The 20,461-nt window shown below is 47.3% G+C and overlaps 1 protein-coding gene across 5 annotated transcripts in view; it reads right to left on the reverse strand.

Moving 5' to 3' along the window:
* Positions 1–19,153, reverse strand: part of LOC144955034 (interleukin-6 receptor subunit beta-like) — a 44,705-nt gene extending 25,552 nt beyond the window's left edge. For 4 of the 5 annotated variants that reach the window (XM_078885404.1, XM_078885411.1, XM_078885395.1 and 1 more), the window contains exon 1: positions 12,717–13,225. The gene's annotated coding sequence lies outside the window, so the exon portion shown is untranslated. Of the gene's footprint in view, positions 1–12,716; positions 13,226–19,103 lie in introns of those variants that run through there. The other variant, XM_078885387.1, reaches the window with a different exon arrangement.
* Positions 19,154–20,461: the final 1,308 nt, after the last annotated feature.

Raw genomic sequence — 20,461 nt, forward strand, 5'->3', positions numbered from 1 at the left:
TGTGTGTAGTGTGTGTACAGAGTGTGCGTGTAGAATGTGTGTGTGTAGAATGTGTGTGTAGTGTGTGTACAGAGTGTGCGTGTAGAAAGTGTGTGTGCAGAGTGCCAGGTGGATAAAACACAGCAAGTTGGCGCAATAGTGGGCACAGCTGGTGCATCCACAAGTCATCTCAGTCAGTCAACTCATGGCACCTGGTTCTGTCCCGTTACCTCCTGCCAGCGCGCCTTTGACACTTCACGTGACATTTAAAGTGCACCTAGCCTGGCACAAGCGCCATGGTCACGTCACTGAGTGGCGAATGGCGGCTGATGTTGTTGTGTGTCTGTACAGTGTGTGGATGAATGCATTTATGTTCCCATGTAGACTGTGGATGTGTAGTTCGTCTCTTCCCGTCATTGACAGGAAAAACAAAAACCCAGTAACGGGAATCGGATATGTTCGGTGCCCTGTTATTGTATTTGTGCGTACGTGTGTACGCAGTGTGTCTGTGTGTGTGTTCTCTTTGAAACGCAGTTGCTGAGCACAGCCCCAAGACACAAGCAAGGTCAAGCGGCAAGCAACAAACAGCACCGTCGAAGCTGTTTCGTGAATCGAACAAGGTTATTATAAGAACTGGGGGAGGCGTGGGGGGGGGGTAGAGACGATGGGAGGCGGCTTTCAGAGTGGAGCAGAGTGAGCGAGGAAGCAGAAAGGTCAATTTTGTGACCTGCAGTGGAGGTTGAACACAGTACGGGATGGGAGGAAACAGCCATTCTGGTATGTTAGTTTTACAAGTTTATTTTATTTAACCGGGTGATAACTCAAGAGAACCAGGAGGAGTCTCAATTGCAAGAGTGACCACCTTGGAGCATTTGTCTGCCACAAGCGATGAATGCAATGTGCTGTATTAATCCCAGTTGAGTTGGTAATTGGTGGGTAAGTTGTAGAATTTGCCACAGTTGGACACCGACGCGGGCACACAATGGCCTACCCTTGCGAATGACCTCAGGGGGATTTGTAACGTCCACTACGAAGCAGGCTGCCCATAGTGTCGTGTATTTTTGTATTTTAGGATTGTATATTACGGTTAGTTTACATTTTATATTGTATACTTATTCAAAATTTTACATACTTTAGCCCCTGAGTATTAGTTAGACTTTGTAATTTTAGTATAGTTAGACTGTATACCACTTATTTAAGTTTTTAAGATTCCTACATGTTGAATGTATGCACCTTCCTGTCATAGTAAATTCCTTGTTTGTGCAAACTTTCATGGCGAATAAAACCCTTTCTGATTCTGATCACACCCGCACTAATACTCAGGGTGGCCGCTAGTATTCACGATTGTACTGTATGTTGAACTACGTTCGCACCGCACGTAGCCAACCGCGCTGATCGTAGGTGCGGGGGAAGGACGACAAACTAAACACAAAAAGCAGTTCTAAAGAGACGATTATCAATCTAGATATTTTAAAGGTGCATAGCTCCTGTAGCTTCCTAATATTGGAAGGAAGAGCGTTCCAGACGGCCGCAGAAACGCATCTGAAAGCGCCACGCGATGCAGTGACCCGTCTTTTTGTTCGGTGGCCAGCCAAAAGCCACTGCGAAGATGACCGGAGTTCGCGTGATGGTTTACGGTCCCTGAAGAGATCAACAAGGTGTCGCGGTTCAGGTGTTCGTTTGTGGCAAGCACTTCGTGCATAGTGAGCGTGACCTTGATTCGAACCGTGAACCTCTGCAACAAGCCATCAAAGCGCTACATGTCACCACCCACTGTTACGTCACCGTCCGTATTCATGTTATACTCTTAGGTTTTTTTCGGTAAAGTCACGTAGGTAAAAAAATAAGAATAAAATTAAAATTAATAAAAGTAATGATAAAAATAAAATAATAAATAACGACGTTTCGGAGGCAACACAAGTCTCCGTCATCAGGTGGGACCGTCACAGCTAAATGTACTGCATCAAGTGAGGCCACCTGATGACGGAGACTTGTGTTGCCTCCGAAACGTCGTTATTTATTATTTTATTTTTATTACTACTTTTATTAATTTTATTTTTTTACTTACGTGACTTTACCGAAAAAACCTAAGAGTATGAATCCTTGCAGTCACGAAAGCTTCAAATCTCGTATTAATGTTAACTGTGTACAGCATATGTTTTTCAAATACATCAGAGTATCTATAAATGGATCACCCCACATATGTTATATGTAGATGTGGAACACACCACAGAAGATGTCCCCTGTGGAGTAGGAGAAATGAAACCAGCTTACATGCCAGTAGTGAGAGATTATGATAACGTGCTTATTAGGGAGGCACTGGACACAATTATGGCTGATGCATGTATGTACATGGGTTTGTGAGTGTATATTACAGTGGCAAGTGAAAGACATTTAAATGTTATCATTCAATCCTGTCAGAATGCTTTTTCCCATCCCATCTCAAATCTTGAGCCTCTCAGCGCGTGCATGGTGGGATAATTTGTGGTGAATTAATGACGAAACTAAAACAAAATTCGTGATGAATATTACATGTAAAAAAGGGACGACGTTGAAATTCGCATTCAAGCACAAGTGCCAGAGCCATAGCGAGACGTTCAGGCGACCGGTGCAAGGGGTCACCCTCAAGCCCCCCAATGTCTCCACAACTCCCCCTGCCCTCACAATCCCTACTGCTACGGCGCCAGTACCGCCCCACCAAGATAAGTGAGCCACCATCCTCCCAACTGCTGGCTACATCACGGCTGCCGTACCACCTCGCGCCCACCCAGCCTCACCCCGCCCCGACATTGGTGCGGCACTGACAGATGAAAGTAACCCTACACAACATTTTAAATACCGTAATGCTACTTTATGACGGCGAATGGACGACGGGACGTTTTAGGAGGATAGGCTGACTTACAGTTTACACTCAACACTATTGGGCCCTGAGAACACTGGAACATTCCAAGAAAAGATGATAACTATTTTTTAATTGCTCCCCTGCTCGATGGCAGGTCTGACTCAGTCCTCACCTTCCATCCTGCCCCATATTGAGCAGAGGCACGGTGTAAACGGTGGTCTCCTAAGCTCTGTTCCCCCCTCTGAAAACGGGCCACTTCCAGAAACGCCAGTGAGCCTACGGCATATTCTTATTGTTTCAGCCAGTGTCAATAATCATCATGAGCTTCGTCATCATTTCCTTCCTTCTTCTCCAGACTCACTTGCTGCCTCCGTCCCCTGTAAAGCCACGGGATTCCCGTGAAATTCTCGTGGAGTGTGTGAGTCTCCTCGTAATGTCACTCTCCAGTGTGTGTGTGTGGGGTGACGAAAGACGGTTGTTGTTGTTGTATGCGAACGTACGTGTGTATGTATGTCTTCGTGCACGTGTATGTACTTGTACACGTGTGTTTACATGTCCATGTGTTTTTGTATGTGTACATGTGTATGAGTACACTGTGTGGTTGAAGGTGCGTAGGTTTGTCAATGTGTTTCTGTGTCTGGGCAGTTGGAGGCAGTCGCCTTCCAACAACAACGGAGGGCAGAGGAGCGACGCTCACAACAACGAACGGAGCGCCGGGCAGCTAAAAGTTGGCACAGAAGGGGGCACAGCTGGTGCATCTGCCAGTCATCTCAGTCAGTCAACCCATGGCACCTGCGTCTGTCATGTGACCTCCTGCCAGCAGCGAGCCTTCGACAATTCACGTGGCCTCAAAGTGCACCTGGCCTGGCACAAGCGCGGTGGTAATGTCAGAGCCACTTATTGACGGATGTTGTTATTCTGTCTCTGTGAATGTATTCGGGAGCGGTAGTGGAGTGGTTAGCGACTCGAGCTCGAATCCCGCTCATGGCCAACAACACCAGTGACAATTATCTGAATCGGTCCAGGGCCTCTCCTAGGTCGACTCAGCCTCAAATGAGCACCTGGTGCGGTGTGTAAACATCACTACTGGGAAGACAAAGGCGGCCGGGCGTGGTGTTGGCCACCCACCCCCTCGTGTGCCGTGCCGGCATTCATAGGTGCTCTCAAACAGCACTTGCCCTAACAATTTGTTTAAGGCATGAACAGGTGAATCTTTGTCTCCGTATGCATGTGTAGAGCAATAGCGCCGGCTGCTGACGAAAAGTGGTACTGACAGCCAGGGCCGGATCAAGGCACGGGGCTTTAGGGGCTGCAGCCCCAGGGGCCTCCACCAGCTGGAGGGCCTCCAGAGATGAAGTGAAAAGTTATTTCATTTGTGAATGCTGAAATGTATATGTTGTTCGCCTTGTAAAAATAAAGTTGTATTTTTCTTTAACTTTGTTTACCTTTTGAAAATATTACTGGGGGTCTCACAGTACCTGTAACCCAGGGGCCTACACAATCTTAATCCGGCCCTGCTGACAGCGTAGGGCAGTACACGCGTCAGCAGGCGACAGTATATACGGGGGGAAAGACAACTAAGGGAATGCTCAGGGAAGGGGTCCATCTGGAAGCCCCGGGGACCTGCTAGTAGGTTCCAGAAAGGGGGCGAGGCCAGGGCAGAGCAAGGCCACGCCGGGAGCTCTGAGCGGGAGCTCAGGGCTGTTGCTGAAAGTAGATCCCCTCGCCGTGCTGCTGTTCGTCACCATCGCCGCCGCCGTCTTCACCATCGCTGGGCGCCGCTAGCTAGACAGCCTGCCAACTGTTCTCGCTAGTGCCGCCGACAGTAGACGGCTGTGTGTGTAATCTATATGTAGAGGAGTACTGTGAGTAGCCAATGAGGGATGAGCGTAAGGAAGGCCGAGTGGATGGAGAGCTATGCGAGGCCAAGAATGACGTAACGTCACGGGCCACGTAGGGGGACGTTCGGAAAGCACTTTCCAGAAGGTGGGCGGGGCCGAGCTAAGGGGGAGGAGTTACCGAGAGGGTTCTTAAGGGGGACCACGTGAGGGACACGTGGTCGTCGTGGGGAGCCAGGGTAAGGATCGGCTGGAAGAGGTCTCTCTCCCTCGTCGCGTGCGGTGTTGGCTGATCCCCCGCCCCGGGCAGACGGGTGAGAGAGCCTCGGGGTAGCCGAAGAGATCCCGACGTATATAGTTATCCCAGGTCCAAGTGAAGGAGGGAGAATAGAGTGCGCCTACACTGGTGTGAGTGTAAGATGCAGCGTGAGAGCGTGTACAGTATTAATACACGGCTGCCAGCCCTGAAAGAATTTCTCTTCTCCGGTGGTTGGACTGCACTACATATATATAAATATAGTGTGCACCCACGCAGGGTGCGTATAGTCCCCATTTGTGTGCAAGAATAAAGAAGGTGCCGCAAATGATTCCCGTCCCCGAACTGCGTCACGACGCATGTGTAAACACACAGCGCTGTCTCTGGCAGGGTTGGTCAATGTGCCACTCAGAAGTGGAAGTGCCCGTTCCGGCAAAGACGATTTTTCCCAGAAATGAGTCACGGGTGCTGGGGACCGCCCAAAATGTCCCAAGCGAGGCCAAGAGACACGCAGATACACGGGCACACTAACACAAATGGCATTTATTCCCCGTTAAACATTAACGGACGGTGAGGGCAAGTTCTGTTTTGGAAAACTGATCAAGGTTGGCATGACACACGATGGGCTGGATGGGCAACATCATGTCCGGCCACCTTAGTCTCTCTTCCCAGAGCTGATGTTTACACGCCGCAGCAGGTACTCATTTAAGGCTGGGTCAACCCAGAAGATGCCCATGACCGGTGAATATGTTTTTTATTGTTCGTGAGAGCGGGAATCAAATTCGGGTGGCCGCGAAGGGGTTCGTAGCGCAGAGTGCTAACCGTTGCACTATCACTCCCCACGTACACCCACACAGAAAGGCACACGTAGGTGTAAACGGTCACAGAAACACTCAGATACAAACACTCATCAACGTAAGCACACACACATTAAACATACAGGAACATACACACCGTCAAAAGCGCATTCACCCACAGCGCCTGTGCCAGGCTTTGTGCACGTTGAGATCAAGTGGAGTGTCGAAGGCTACAATACAAACTTTGAAGAACTCCGTGTGACGTTTCTCCCAATGCTCGTTTTGTTCAAATGCCTGTTGATGCCTTTGGTATTTAACTTGGTGTGGTGTGCTTTAGACAACCTGCAGTGACTCACAGTGCTTAAATACGATGGGTTGTGAAGGCGTTTCTTTATGATAATAGTTGTAATGAGCTGATAAATTAAACCTGTACAAATGAGACAGAACAAAGCCGGAAACAATAAAAGTGAGACCAATAAGATCTGGTAATCCAACAACATTTGCTTCACAAGCCTGCCTTTTTTTTCTTCTTGGTTCTTTCGGTAAAATTCACGTATAATGGAAATAATAAAATAAAAACATAATATTATATTATTATATTATAGTATTTTATTATATTACTATTACATTAGTATATTATTTTATTATATTATTTTCTTTTATTATATTATTTTATTACATTATGTTATTGTATTTTATTATATTATTTTATTATGTTTTATTTTTATTTCATTATTTCCATTCTACGTGACTTTACCGAAAGAACCAAGAAGATGAATTCCTGCAGTCACGAAAGCTTTAAATCGAAAGCCTGCCTTTGCTGATGAGACTGAGAAGGTGGCTCTGTGTATCGATAAATCCGGTCCGGAGTTTGCTTAAACAAACTCTGTGGTTAATTATTGGTCTTCAAAGCCGATAGGCTGATGGGGTAAAACATATTGTATATATGTCACACAGAGCTCAGTTCTGCGAGGGTTTTCTTGCGGTGCTCCGGTTTCCTTCCACATGTAAAACGGTCATTAATATATCCAGAGGACTGCAGAACTTGGGGGCTGGAATTTGGTACCTGCTCACTGCCTGGCTGCTGACTTTCCTGCTTTATCTGTGGTGCTCGCTAGCAGCACTTGCCCCTACAGTCTGCTAAGGCTATACGGGGGATCTTTGTATTTGTTGTGTATACAAGTGCAAACTAAAATCAGTCTAAAGAGGAAGTGTGTGTGAAATGTGTGTGTGTGTGAAATGTGTGTGTGTGTGTGAAATGTGTGTGTGTGAAATGTGTGTGTGTGTGTGAAATGTGTGTGTGTGTAAAATGTGTGTGTGTGTGTGAAATGTGTGTGTGTGTGAAATGTGTGTTTGTGGCTGTGTCCGTGTGTTCGACTTTGCAACGCGCGTGTGTTTGTGCGTGGGTGCACAGCGCTAGGAGCCGAGTACATGAGTTTGATTTCCCAGCCACAGCTCACATCAGTGGTGAATCACGTTGGCATTGTGTCCCGTGGGGAGCGACAGCGCAGTGGTTAGCGTACTGCGCTAACAAACCCGGCGATCAAAATCGGTGACATATCGAGAACTGATCTTGGGCCATCTCGAGGTTGATTCAGCCTGAAATGAGCACCTGGTGTCGTGTGTGAACATCTCCACTGGGGAGGCAAAGGTGGCCACCTTTGTGTGCTATGCTCACCTTAATAGTTGCTCGCAAAGAGCACTTGCCACAACAGTTTGCTAAAGATTATATAGAGGGTCTTTGTATTTGTCATTGTGTCTGTATGTAGACTTCATTACGTATGTTCGCTGTATGTGTGCATATTATTACGTCTATATACAGTATGTCTAAATAAAGATTCTGATCTAATGTAATTCCTCAATTATACGATCAACCCTACACTCTACTGTATCGTGACGTGTTTTGGAATGACACGTATGCTAATCTAACCGATTTCTTTTCAGGAAGTTAAACATTTTCCTCTCAGGCAATTCAAATGGCCTTTCCATAAACACAAATACTGAAACCTGCAGAGTTCTGGGACCAGGGTTTGAGCCCTGGGTCTGAGTGTCTATCCGTCTCTCAGGAGATAAAAAAAAATGCCAATTCCTTTCTACAATTCCAAGCTTTAATCCTATGACAACCTGGGTTTGAGTCCTAGTTCTGGGTGTATCTCGGGAATTTCAGAATGGCAAATTTATTTCCCCAATTATGGAGCTTGAACCTGAGAATTACGGGTTGTGTCTCTCGGCCTCTGTATCTGAGGAGGTTCATAATGGTCATTTCTTTCTATAATTTTCAGCCTCGAATGTGTCTAAATGTTGAGCCTTAGGTCCTGGTTTTCCCTCTCTCAGAATGTTCACAATGGCCACGTAATTCCACACTTTTCAGTCTGGAAATTGTGAATTCCTAGTTTTGAACCCTTGGAATGTGTCTCTCTCTGCCTTTCTCATGGGGTTCATATTGGCCATGTCAGAGACAATGAGATCCTTAATGGCCAGTTCCTTCCAGAATTCAAAGAACTGCCCTGTGCTGAGGTCGAGATTGACACAGCGCTGTCGTTTCACCATGCCCGTTGTGGCTCAGTGTGTTCATGGGAGAGATATGCTTGCGTTACCGTTCGTGTTTGTGATAACATGTTGCAACTTCTAAGTTCCTTAATAAGTGTGGAGACACAGATGTAGAACATGTGTTTGTACGCTGCCTGTGAGTTGTGAAATATGTCTATGTACGCAGAGAGCTTCAGTTCAGCCAAATATGTGAATCGATCTTGGGCCTCCGCCTATGAGTATGTGGTAAAGTGTGTAAACATCAGTACTGGGGGAAACAAAGGCGGTCCAGGCATGGTGCTGACCACCCACCCTACCATGTGCAGTGACGGCCTTTGTTGGTTATCGCTCGCAGCACTTGCCTCTGCAATCTGTCGAAGGCTTTTGGGGGGATCTTTGTGTTTAAATGTCTCCATATAATATCAAGATCATTCGAGGGTCAGCACATCTGACAGTTGTGTGGCACGTGCAAGAGATAACACAGGAAGCAGGATATGTCCGCTGTGTAACACAAAACAAAACAAACATCCCCCGTTTAGCCCGAAACAGACTGCTGGGGCAAATGCTGTTCGCGAGCACCTATGCAGGCCGACACTGTACACAACGGAATGGGTGGCCAGCATCACACCCGACCGCCTTTGTCTTCCCAGTAGCGATATTTTTACACACCGCACCAGACATTCATTAGAGGCTGAGTCGACCTAGGGGAGGCCCATGACCGGTTCAGATAATCGTCACTGGTGTTGGCCGTGAGTGGCAATTGAACTCGGGTCACCGGGTTCGTAGTGCAGCGCTCTAGCCTCTACACTACCGCTCCCCACACGAAGACATACACACATGCATGCATACACACAGATTAACAAATACAAACTTCACAAAATATTCTAGATTTGAAGCTTTCGTGACTGCAAGGATCCATACTCTTTGGTTGTTTCGGTAAAGTCACGTTGGTTAAAAATAAAATAAATGAAATTTATCTTGTTGGTTCTTTCGGTAAAGTCACGTAGAAGGGAAGTAATAAAATAATAAAAATAAAACATAATAAAATAATTTTCACGACGTTTCGGCCACAACGCAAGCAGCCGTCCTCAGGTGAAGACCAGGTCTGTCGGGAAGACAGCTTGCGTTGTGTTTGTTGAAGGGCTATGAAAGCTGAACAATTATACAAATGCTATAATAGTCAAACCCATGCTTATAACGAGGACAATTCGAAAACCATTAACTAAAAATGTATTTTGAGTCACATTAATTACCGTCCGGAGGTTGGTTTGGGTTCACTCCCTTCTACGTGACTTTACCGAAAGAACCAAGAAGATGAATCCCTGCAGTCACGAAAGCTTTAAATCGAAATCTGAGATGTTTCTTGTTCATGTTTCTGTTTGTTGCGGTTGCACCCGATTCAAGAGCCGAATGGCTCACAGGGCTACACCAAATACGTGAAACTGAAGAGGGCAGAGCCTGCACAGAGCTCTACAATGTTGACAATGTTGCACAGAGCTCTACAATGCTGTAAGTGGCACGCCGAGCACCACGGAATAGACAAAATCACTGCCAATCAGTGCACCGACTAATTGGCCTCCCGTTGAGTGGCATGCTAGGGTCCCTCCACTGCTGGACTATTCGTACATCATTCCGATTTGGTGATGCTGCTGCTGCTGCATTGGATGTCACAAATAACAACAACACTCAACAACATTCGTCAATAAAACTGTGGCCTTCAAAGGAAAACTAATGTATAATAGGACACGTTCAGGGCAATGGACCGTCTTCATGTCACATACAATGTGTACTCTCTACATCATATTGCCCTGTCTGGGCAAGTGTTACTGACGCCCGTGCTGGGCTTTGTGCTGCTGTATTTGACCATACTTCACCACGTTGGTCAGGGCATCGAAGCGAGAACATAGAAGTATACAGTACAACAATGGATTTGTCTGCATCGCTCCGTACCACGACACAAAGTTAAATGCCCCCCCCCTGTTTCGCCTTCACAGACTGTGGGGGGCAGGTGCTGTTAGCGAGTAGCAACACTTATGAAGGGTTGGGGTGGACAGCACCACGCCCGACCGCCTTTGTCTCCCCAGTGGCGATGTTTACACACATCGCAATAGGTACTCAATTGAGGCTGAGTCGACCTAGGGGAAGCCCAGAACCGGTTCAGATAATCGTCACTGCAAACACAAAGATCCCCCGTATAGCCTTAGCAGACTGTTGGGGCAAGTGCTGTTAGCGAGTAGCGCCTATGACCAGCATCACGCCCGACCGCCTTTGTCTCCCGAGCGGCGAGATGTTTACACACCGCACCAGGTACTCATTTGAGGCTGAGTCGACCTACTTCTCCACAATACACACACCCACACGTGCGTACAAAAACAATACGTAACACGGCTCTACAGGGTACAAGCAGGCAAGTTGTCATGTTGACAAACATTGCATCGGTTTCATCTCTCGCCCGCCGACTGGATCAACAGTGGCAGCTTAATCATTAAACAGCGGTGGCGTGGTGGAGTTGCGGTGGGTGGGTGAGTGGGTGAGTAGGTGAGTGAGTAGGTTGGTGGGTGAGTAGGTGGGTGGGTGAGTGGGTGAGTGGGTGAGTAGGTGAGTGGGTGAGTAGGTGAGTAGGTGGGTGGATGAGTGAGTGGCTGGGTGAGTGGGTGAGTAGGTGAGTAGGTGGGTGGGTGAGTGAGTGAGTGGGTGAGTGGGTGAGTAGGTGAGTAGGTGGGTGGGTGAGTGAGTGAGTGGGTGAGTAGGTGAGTTGTTGTATGAATGGGTGGGGTGAGCGAGTGGACGAGTGGGTGAGTGCAATGTGAGCTTGGTGGAGGTGAATTGTGGGTACGTGGGGTGAGTCGGTGGATGCGTATGAGGTTGGATGGGTGGGTAGGTGAATGTGTAGGAGGGTGAGTGAGTAGGTAAATGAGTTTGAGGGTGAGTAGGTGAATGAGTTTGAGGGTGAGTAGGTGAATGAGTTTGAGGGTGAGTGGGTGAATGAGTTTGAGGGTGAGTGGGTGAATGAGTTTGAGGGTGAGTGGGTGAATGAGTTTGAGGGTGAGTAGGTGAATGAGTTTGAGGGTGAGTGGGTGAATGAGTATGAGGGTGAGTGGGTGAATGAGTTTGAGGGTGAGTGGGTGAATGAGTTTGAGGGTGAGTGGGTGAATGAGTTTGAGGGTGAGTGGGTCAATGAGTTTTAGGGTGAGTAGGTGAATGAGTTTTAGGGTGAGTGGGTGAATGAGTTTGAGGGTGAGTATGTGAATGAGTTTGAGGCTGAGTGAGTAGGTGAGTTTGAGGGTGAGTGGGTGAGTACTGAGTTTGGTATTCGTGTTTCAATAACTGAGAAGTGAATAGTAGGGAGTAATGTAGTAGTGGTGAGTAGTGTAGTGGTGAGTAGTGGTGAGTAGTGAGTGGTGAGTAGTGGTGAGTAGTGTAGTGATGAGTAGTGTAGTAGTGAGTAGTGAGTGGTGAGTAGTGGTAAGTAGTGGTAGTGGTGAGTAGTGGTGAGTAGTGTAGTGGTGAGTAGTGGTGGTAGTAGTGGTAGTGGTGAGTAGTGGTGAGTAGTGAGTGGTGAGTAGTGTAGTAGTAGTGGTGAGTAGTGGTGAGTAGTGTAGTAGTGGTAGTAGTGGTGAGTAGTGGTCAGTCGTGGTGAGTAGTGTAGTGGTGAGTAGTGGTGTGTAGTGGTGAGTAGTGGTGTGTAGTGGTGAGTAGTGGTGTGTAGTGGTGAGTAGTGGTGAGTAGTGGTGAGTATTGTAGTAGTAGTAGTGTAGTGGTGAGTAGTGTAGTGGTGAGTAGTGTAGTGAGTAGTGGTAGTGGTGAGTAGTGGTGAGGAGTGAGTAGTAGTGTGGTAGTAGTGTAGTGAGTAGTGGAGTGAGTAGTGTAGTGGTGAGTAGTAGTAGTGTAGTAGTAGTGTAGTAGTAGTGTGGTAGTAGTGTAGTGAGTAGTGGAGTGAGTAGTGTAGTGGTGAGTAGTAGTAGTGTAGTAGTAGTGTGGTAGTAGTGTAGTGAGTAGTGGAGTGAGTAGTGTAGTGGTGAGTAGTAGTAGTGTAGTAATAGTGTAGTACTGGTGAGTACTGTAGTGAGTAGTGAGTACTGTAGTGAGCTCCTAGTGGTGAGTCGTGGTGAGTAGTAGTAGTGTAGTAGTAGTGTAGTAGTGGTGGTAGTGGTGAGTACTGGTGAGTAGTGTGGTGGTAGTGGTGAGTAGTGTAGTGGTGAGTAGTAGTAGTACTGTAGTGTAGTGGTGAGTAGTGGTGAGTGTACTGTAGTGGTAGTGGTGAGTGGTACTGGTGAGTAGTGTAGTGAGTAGTGTAGTGGTGAGTAATGTAGTGTGGTGAGTAGTGTACTCTGTAGTGAGCTCCTAGTGGTGAGTCCTGGTGAGTAGTAGTGTAGTGAGTAGTGGTGAGTAGTGTAGTGGTGAGTAGTGTAGTGGTAGTGGTGAGTAGTGTGGTGAGTAGTGTAGTGAGTAGTGTAGTGTAAGTGAGTTCCTACCCGCGTCTTCTCTGCTGGGCTGCGCGCACTCGCGATGCCCGTGGCCCACGTGGTGCGTGGCGTCACGTGTGCCAGGCGCACCTAGCCTGGCACAAGCACCGTGGTGACGGCCCCGCCACTTGATGGCGAACGCCGGTTGTTGTTGTTGTATCTATATATTTACGTGTTTGTAAAGCTGCGAGCCAATGCGTATATGTATCTAAGGGTGTTATGTACGTTTGTGTACATGAATGTCTCTATATGTATGACTAAGTATATGTGTGTCGATATGGATGTGTGCATATATGTGTCAGCCTGTATATCTGTGTGTCTGTGTGTGTGTTTGCGTAGCTGTTGTTGTCGGTATATGCGTGTCTCAAAGCGTATACACGATATGTCTGAGCGTATGCTCGTGTACGTACGTAGTACAACACAGATGTGTAAGCCTCTAAGTATATATATGTCGATGTAGTAGTAGTGGTACACGCAGTACGCTCTGTGCCTGTCTCCCTCTCTGGCTCCCTGCGCACTCTGATGATGATGATCATCTTACAGAGCGCCTCTATGGGTCTGGGGCAGCCGGGCAGGGCTCTCCCCCCCCCGTGTCCCCTTCCTCTTTACACTTTTTTTTTAGTAAAAAGCGAAAGATTGATACTGGTAGGAACCCACTGGTTCCACCAGCCCACAGGGGATTATTGTGTCCGTCCGTCCGTCGTGCAGGTAGGGGCTGGGTGGGGAGGGTGGGGCTGGGTGGGGGGTTGGAGGGGTGGGGCTGGGTGGGGAGGGGAGGGTGGGGAAGGCTGGGTGGGGAGGGTGGGGCTGGGTGGGGGGTTGGAGGGGTGGGGCTGGGTGGGGAGGGGAGGGTGGGGAAGGGCTGGGTGGGGAGGGTGGGGAGGGGCTGGGTGGGGAGGGGGTGGGGCAGGGTGTGGAGGGGCTGGGTAGGTAGGGGCTGGGTGGGGAAGGTGGATAGGGGCTGGGTGGGGAGGGGCTGGTCACCCCGCGGTGCCCTTATAAAACTCTTACGTTTCACCTACTCACGCCGGCTTGTGCCCACCCTCACAGTCGGGCATATTTGCGGAATACACCACGCCGCCGTTGACCCTGGCCATTGACCGAGCAACCCAACGTTGCTACCAGCTCCCTCCGCAGGAATGTGTTTCGCTCTGAAGAGCACTGCCCCCCCCCCCCGCGGCAAAGTTTGCGTGCGTGTTGAACTTCTAGATTTGAAGCTTTCGTGACTGCAAGGATTCATACTCTTAGTTTTTTCGGTAAAGTCACGTAGGTAAAAAATTACATTAAATTAATTAAAACAATTAAATTAAATCACGACGTTTCGGGCGCAACACAAGCGTCTGTCATCAGGTGGGAAAGCATGGCCTACTGCTGTAATTTAATTTAGTTGTTTTCATTAATTTAATTTATTTTTTTACCGACGTGACTTTACCGAAAAAACCAAAGAGTATGTTGAACTTCTTTTGCAATGTAACGTAGCCGACCGTGCGAGGCAAACGCAGACAGCAGTTCTTAAGAAACGAGTTTTCAATGTAGATGTCAAAAAATACGTTTATAGCTCCAGTGGGGGGGGGGGTCTAATATTGGAAGGAAGAGCGTTTCAGACGGCCGCGTCTGTGACCCGTCTTTGTTTGACGCTTAGCCAAAAGCCGCTGCGTTTGGCCGGTGGTCTTCGACGATGATCGACAAAGTATTGCGGTGCATTTGTGGCAAGCACTTTGTGTGTAATGAGCGCGACCTTGCAACGAATTTGTTCAGCATCTGGAAGCCAATGCAGCTTAGCGAGCACCGGACAGACATGGTCGGACCTTGCAGTACCCGTCACGACACTTGCCAAAACACATTCCTGCGATGGGAGCTGATAGGAACGTTGGGTTGCTCGGTCAATGGCCAGGGTCAACGGCGGCGTGGTGTATTCCGCAAATATGGCCGACTGAGGGCGGGCACAAGCCGGCGTGAGTCGGTTAAACGTTGAGTTTTATAAGGGCACCACGGTGTGACCAGCCCCACCCCACCCAGCCCCACCCCTCCCACCCCCACCCAGCCCCACCCAGCCCAGCCCCTCCCCACCCTCCCCACCCAGCCCCACCCTCCCCACCCAGCCCCACCCAGCCCCTCCCTCCCCACCCAGCCCCTCCCTGCACGACGGACGGACACAATCATCCCCTGTGGGCTGGTGTAACCAGGAGGTTCCTACCAGTATAATTTTGTACACTAATGCTCATGTTTTTGCCAGTAGGGAGTTGCAATAATGAAGCTTTGTCGATATCATGTTACACGCCACCGTGTTGGCTATGCCACGACTCAATAGTGGCCGAATGTGTCGTGGAGCCCTGGTATGACAATGGAAGGACCTGACTATATTTTGCACGTGGTGATCAAACGACACATTCTGGTCGAGTCTGGTGCCGAGGCTTTTGAGATGAGTAGAATACTGAATCATGGAATATTCCTCTCAAATGTCCATGTAACATTTATTTGCCTGCGTCCATCTGTTACCGCCTCTCGATAACATCTCCCTTTAACCGGTAGTTTATTAAAAGTCCGCAATACTTTTGGAGATAATTATTTTGCCCCCGCCCACCACATCCTCATCATCATCGCTTTTTGCCCTCTTGTTGGAATTTTTGTATTTGTCCTCATAGGATTGCAGGAATGTCAGGTACAATAATATAGCTTCATGATGGATGTCAGTTTTGACGGATATCTGCTTCATCTCTTGACCGCCAACTGGATCAATAGTGCAACGTACTCTAGTGGGAGTGCCTTACACATACTGTATCATTCTGAGTGCAAATCCTGCCGGAAAATATAAAGTTAAAAAGCAAGCTCTGACTATAACAAACTCCGTCTATCAGTAACGTTCAACAACAACAAAACTCAACACATGTGCTAACAAGACTGTGACCTTAAAATGAAGAACATTTTTACTGGTGACGTTTTGAGCAATGGCTCTTCTTCATAGCACACGGAGAGAGAGGCAAGAAAAAGAAAGTGGATTATAGGATTCATAATCAACGTTTTTGAGTTTAGATCGCGTTATTTATAAATGTGTCGTAACCCTCCACCACCCGACACGGCCAATCAGTAAAAAAGTGTCACGTTGACAAAAGACAAATAGTTCACTACTTTAGCCCACCGGTGTGTTGAAGCGCGAAACCACAACATTTACAATTTGAGTACGACGTTTCGCTGGTGATTGCATCCAGCATCATCGGGCAATTGACACTTTTTTACTGATTGGCCGTGTCGGGTGGTGGAGGGTTACGACACATTTATAAATAACGCGATCTAAACCCAAAAACGTTGATTATGAATAATATTGGTCGCGAAAGCCTACGTGTTAAACTGGATTATAGGAGTTGGTGGCTGACCTTTTACACCATGGGGCCTGCTGAGAACTACATGTAAATAATATTTTCTGATGACCAGTTTTAAAATTGGCTTATGAATATTTACCTAATATTTTTTTTAGTGACAGACCCTTTAATAAATAAAAAGTGTGACGTACTTTTCTACGAAAATATGTTTTTAGCGATAATATTCAGATAATGTTTACGAACTGTGCTGGTTTTCCCAGGATGTCCTGTTTTTTTAAATAATTGTCCTGGGAAATCTGTGAGTCTCCCCAGGATATTAAAAATTAAAAGTCCCGGGTTCTGTCATTTGCATGTAGTTCTCCCCTCCTCCGGTATTGTGAGATATTCTCCCTACAATATGTCCCAATTGAGATATTTGTTTTACCTCAGAAGTGGCAACCCTGATCCAGAGAGAGTCCTTATTTGATCCCGGCGAGAGCACATTGTCACTATAAATGTGTCTGTCAAGGCAGGGTTGAGATATCTCGATCATGTTTCTATGTCGTCGTCTTCAACGCTGGACAGCAGCTTTCAATCCTCACCTATTTTGAAGAGACACTTAAAGGCCCCCACCTCTATCGCCTTGCACTGATATTGGCTCTGCACCTCGGTCATTTCCATGTATGTCTATGACATATTGCGAGCCTTATCAGTTGCACTATTATAGCAGGAGTGGGAGACACTTGGGGCTGTGGGCTATATGCGACCAAATTTCACACTGCTCATCCCGCCCACGTCAGTCGTACCACTTCGCAACGGCCCACACAATATTTAGCTATCACTAGAAGCATCTTAGGCGCACTAATCGGGCACTAGAGGCGGATATTTTTGATCTGGCAAGAGCACTGTGTTTTTAAATGTGTACGTTCGCAGCCAATACTGCCACTTTAAGGGGCATCTTGCAGTGACAGAAGTGACTAGGGTGTGTCTGTGTGAGTCCTTATTCGGCCCTCAGTAAGTAAAATGCTCCCCACCTCTGATTTATAAACGTAACTCAAATTCAGACTGTGACTTTATTTCAGCTGGTAAGGCCCAGTTAGCTGGGAAGGCCCATTTAACTGCAACCACCGTCGGTAGTGGTGGCAGTTCAAGACCAGTTCAGGGTCGGAATGTACAAATTAACAAGAGCACAAACTAAAATTATTTACATGATTCCCATGCCAGGACTGACTGCAAAGAGGATAATAAATAGCGCTTATATACAAATCATAAAAACTGTGTAAAAACTGTCACAGACGTATGTAAATAAACCATATATACAGCTTCAGACATATTGATGTTCAGTTTAAAGCATTCCCGATTCTGGTTGGCTAAGTACGGTGCGAAAGAAGTTTAACGTATAAAAAATACGAGAGTCCTGTATTTAATCCCATTGAGAGTACATTATTATTCTCTTTTTCAAGGGAGGGTTAAGAGCTCTGCTTGCCAAATTTCAAACATCTGCAATAGCTTTGTCTGCTATTGTCTGGAGCACCTTTCCCCCATCCAACCGTGCTATCGACTTCCTGCCTCCCCCCCCCGTTAAGTACAACCTCAACATCTTCATTTTTCCCTCTATAATATGACTGTCTATCTCTCTCTATGAATTAAATATGCCCACTGTTTCTGTTTCTGCATTGTACATTGTATTGTATTGACTCTATCACCCACAGAAGTCCCGGAGACTCACAGAGGTGGCCCTTATACTCACATAGAGCACAGTATGCCCACACGGGGAACCATAGACTCATATAGAGACCGATGCCTGACTGGCTGTACACCATAAAGGTGTCCTTTGTTTCAGTACAGCGTCTTGAGAAGTGGACGCATTGAAGACGGCTAGACAAATCTGCATTGGACTGTGCAGCATCTCGCCGTGGTAACGGTATAGTACAGGGGTCTGCAACCTTTAAGACATAAAGAGCCACTTGGACCCGTTTCCGAAGGAAAAAATAAACTGGGAGCCGCAAAACCATTGCAACATTTAAAACAAATATAACACTGCATATATTGTTTCTTACCTTATTGCTATATACAGGATCGTGCAGTCAGCTGTCAATCTGAATAAAAAAGGACTTTTTCACTTAACAATGTAAAATATATTTTTGCAAATTAATAGCTAAATTACCTGGTTAATGGGATTTTTGCTCCTGAACCTCAGTGCACAGTGTCTGCACATCAGGGCTGTAAGACGTCACCTTCATTTTCACACAGGCTTGCAAGCTGTCATCTGTGAGGCGTGATCGATGTTTGTTTTTAATATAGTTCATGTTGGAGAAGACCTGCTCACATACATATGTGGAGCCGAAGATCGACAGGACTCCAAATGCATACTTTTTCATGTTTATATAAGTGTTGGGGATGGCATTCCATGTTTCGAATACAAGTTTGTCCTGTTTGGGAAGGTTTTCAATATCACTCCATTTATGATTCTGAGCCAGAATGGCCTTCTGACGGGCAACATCCTCAAGAGTAGCGGTCAAGCATTTGAACTTGGACACCCATATATCTTTGTCGGCTATATCGGCCAGTTCCATCTCAAGATCAGGTTGACTTACACCTGCAAATGCAGTCATATTCAATAGGGATGGATCGATCGCCAGGGGAGTGACAGGGAAGGATAATATCGTTTTTTCCTCTCTGAACTCACAGAATCGTTTCCCAAACGAACTTTGCATTGTGGTGATTGCAGACTTGAAATATTCCAAATGTATCGTATCATGACTTTGTTTGAACTCTCTCAAAGAGGGAAAGTGAGACAGTGTACCTCTCTGTAAATCTTTGACAAACACTGTCAACTTGCGCTCGAATGCCAAAACCTCCTCCAGCATGTGCAGGGCTGTGCCTCCTTTCCCCTGAAGGGTTGTATTTAGCGTGTTTAGATGTGCTGTCATGTCTACCATAAAATGTAATTTTTCCAGCCACTCTGGCTGTTCCAACTCAGCAAAGGTGAGCTCTTTGCTGCCCAGGAAGGTTTTTACTTCTTCCAAACATGTGACAAAGCAACGGCAACGTTATTGCCTGTCACCGGGCGGGCAGTGTGGAGCGGAGCGGCGACCTGTCAGCAGCGGCAACGCCAGAGCAGGTGTCACAGTGCGCCTCCTCCCCTCGCTAGCATCCGCCGCGGAGCCGCGGTCAAGGTTCAAAAGAGCCGCATGCGGCTCCGGAGCCGCAGGTTGCCGACCCCTGGTATAGTATAACGAAAAGCGAAATACAAATTTGCTTAAAGATCAGTGCATATTACACACTGTGACATGTGGATCAGAAATACAGACTTTGACCAAGGAAATGCTGCAAATAGCGCAATGAGGTAAGGCCAGGCGCGTGCTTGGAATTACACTGAAATACAGAAAGAGTAACACGTGTATAAGAGAACATACACAGGCTAGAGACATATTTACTGGTAGGAACGCACTGGTTCCACCAGCCCACAGGGGATTATTGTGTCCGTCCGTCGTGCAGGGAGGGGATGGGTGGGGAGGGAGGGGCTGGGTGGGGAGGGGCTGGGCGGGGAAGGGAGGGGAGGGTGGGGAGGGGCTGGGTGGGGAGGGGCTGGGTGGGGAGGGGCTGGGTCGGGAGGGTGGGAGATGGGAGGGGTGGGGCTGGGTGGGGAGGGTGGAGAGGGGTGGGGCTGGGTGGGGAGGGGCTGGTCACCCCGTGGTGCCCTTATAAAACTCAACGTTTAACCTACTCACGCCGGCTTGTGCCCGCGCTCACAGTCGGGCATATTTGCGGAATACACCACGCCGCCGTTGACCCTGGCCATTGACCGAGCAACCCAACGTTCCTACCAGCTCCCTCCGCAGGAATGTGTTGACTCAAGAAACGTATATGGGCTTTGGCAAGATAAGTCGCTGTAAGGGGGTGTCTGTGAGTGGTAGTAATGCGCCTGCGATGACGTCCACCCACAGATCACGAGCAATGAAATCAGCTCGTGTAAGAAGCTGGATGGATCATTGTCGAATCACTCCAGAGCGTTCGAGTGCTCCTTGAAGAAACTTTAAATATTTAATTTGCCAAAAATGTGTGAGAGGACGCGGGGCACAACATAGGTGTGTCGTAGCTACTAAATAAGAGATGACAGAACAGATGATTTTCGTTGAGTCATTATCATATCAGCCATGATAATGACAAAGATACGGGACTGTATTTCAGACTCTGTCTTCTCGACAGACCTGTTCTCCACCTGAGGACGGCTGCTTCCGTTGTGGCCGAAACGTCGTGAGAATTATTTTATTATGTTTTATTTTTATTATTTTATTATTTCCATTCTACGTGACTTTACCGAAAAAACCAAGAAGATGAATCACTGCAGTCACGAAACCTTTAAATCGAAAAATGGGACTGTATTTGTTAGATGAAAGTCTCCTTCAGCTGTCGTCATCTGAAGGAGACTAATTTATTTGCTCCATCTCA

Source organism: Lampetra fluviatilis, chromosome 3, assembly GCF_964198595.1.
Source record: "Lampetra fluviatilis chromosome 3, kcLamFluv1.1, whole genome shotgun sequence".
NCBI classification, from domain to species: domain Eukaryota; kingdom Metazoa; phylum Chordata; class Hyperoartia; order Petromyzontiformes; family Petromyzontidae; genus Lampetra; species Lampetra fluviatilis.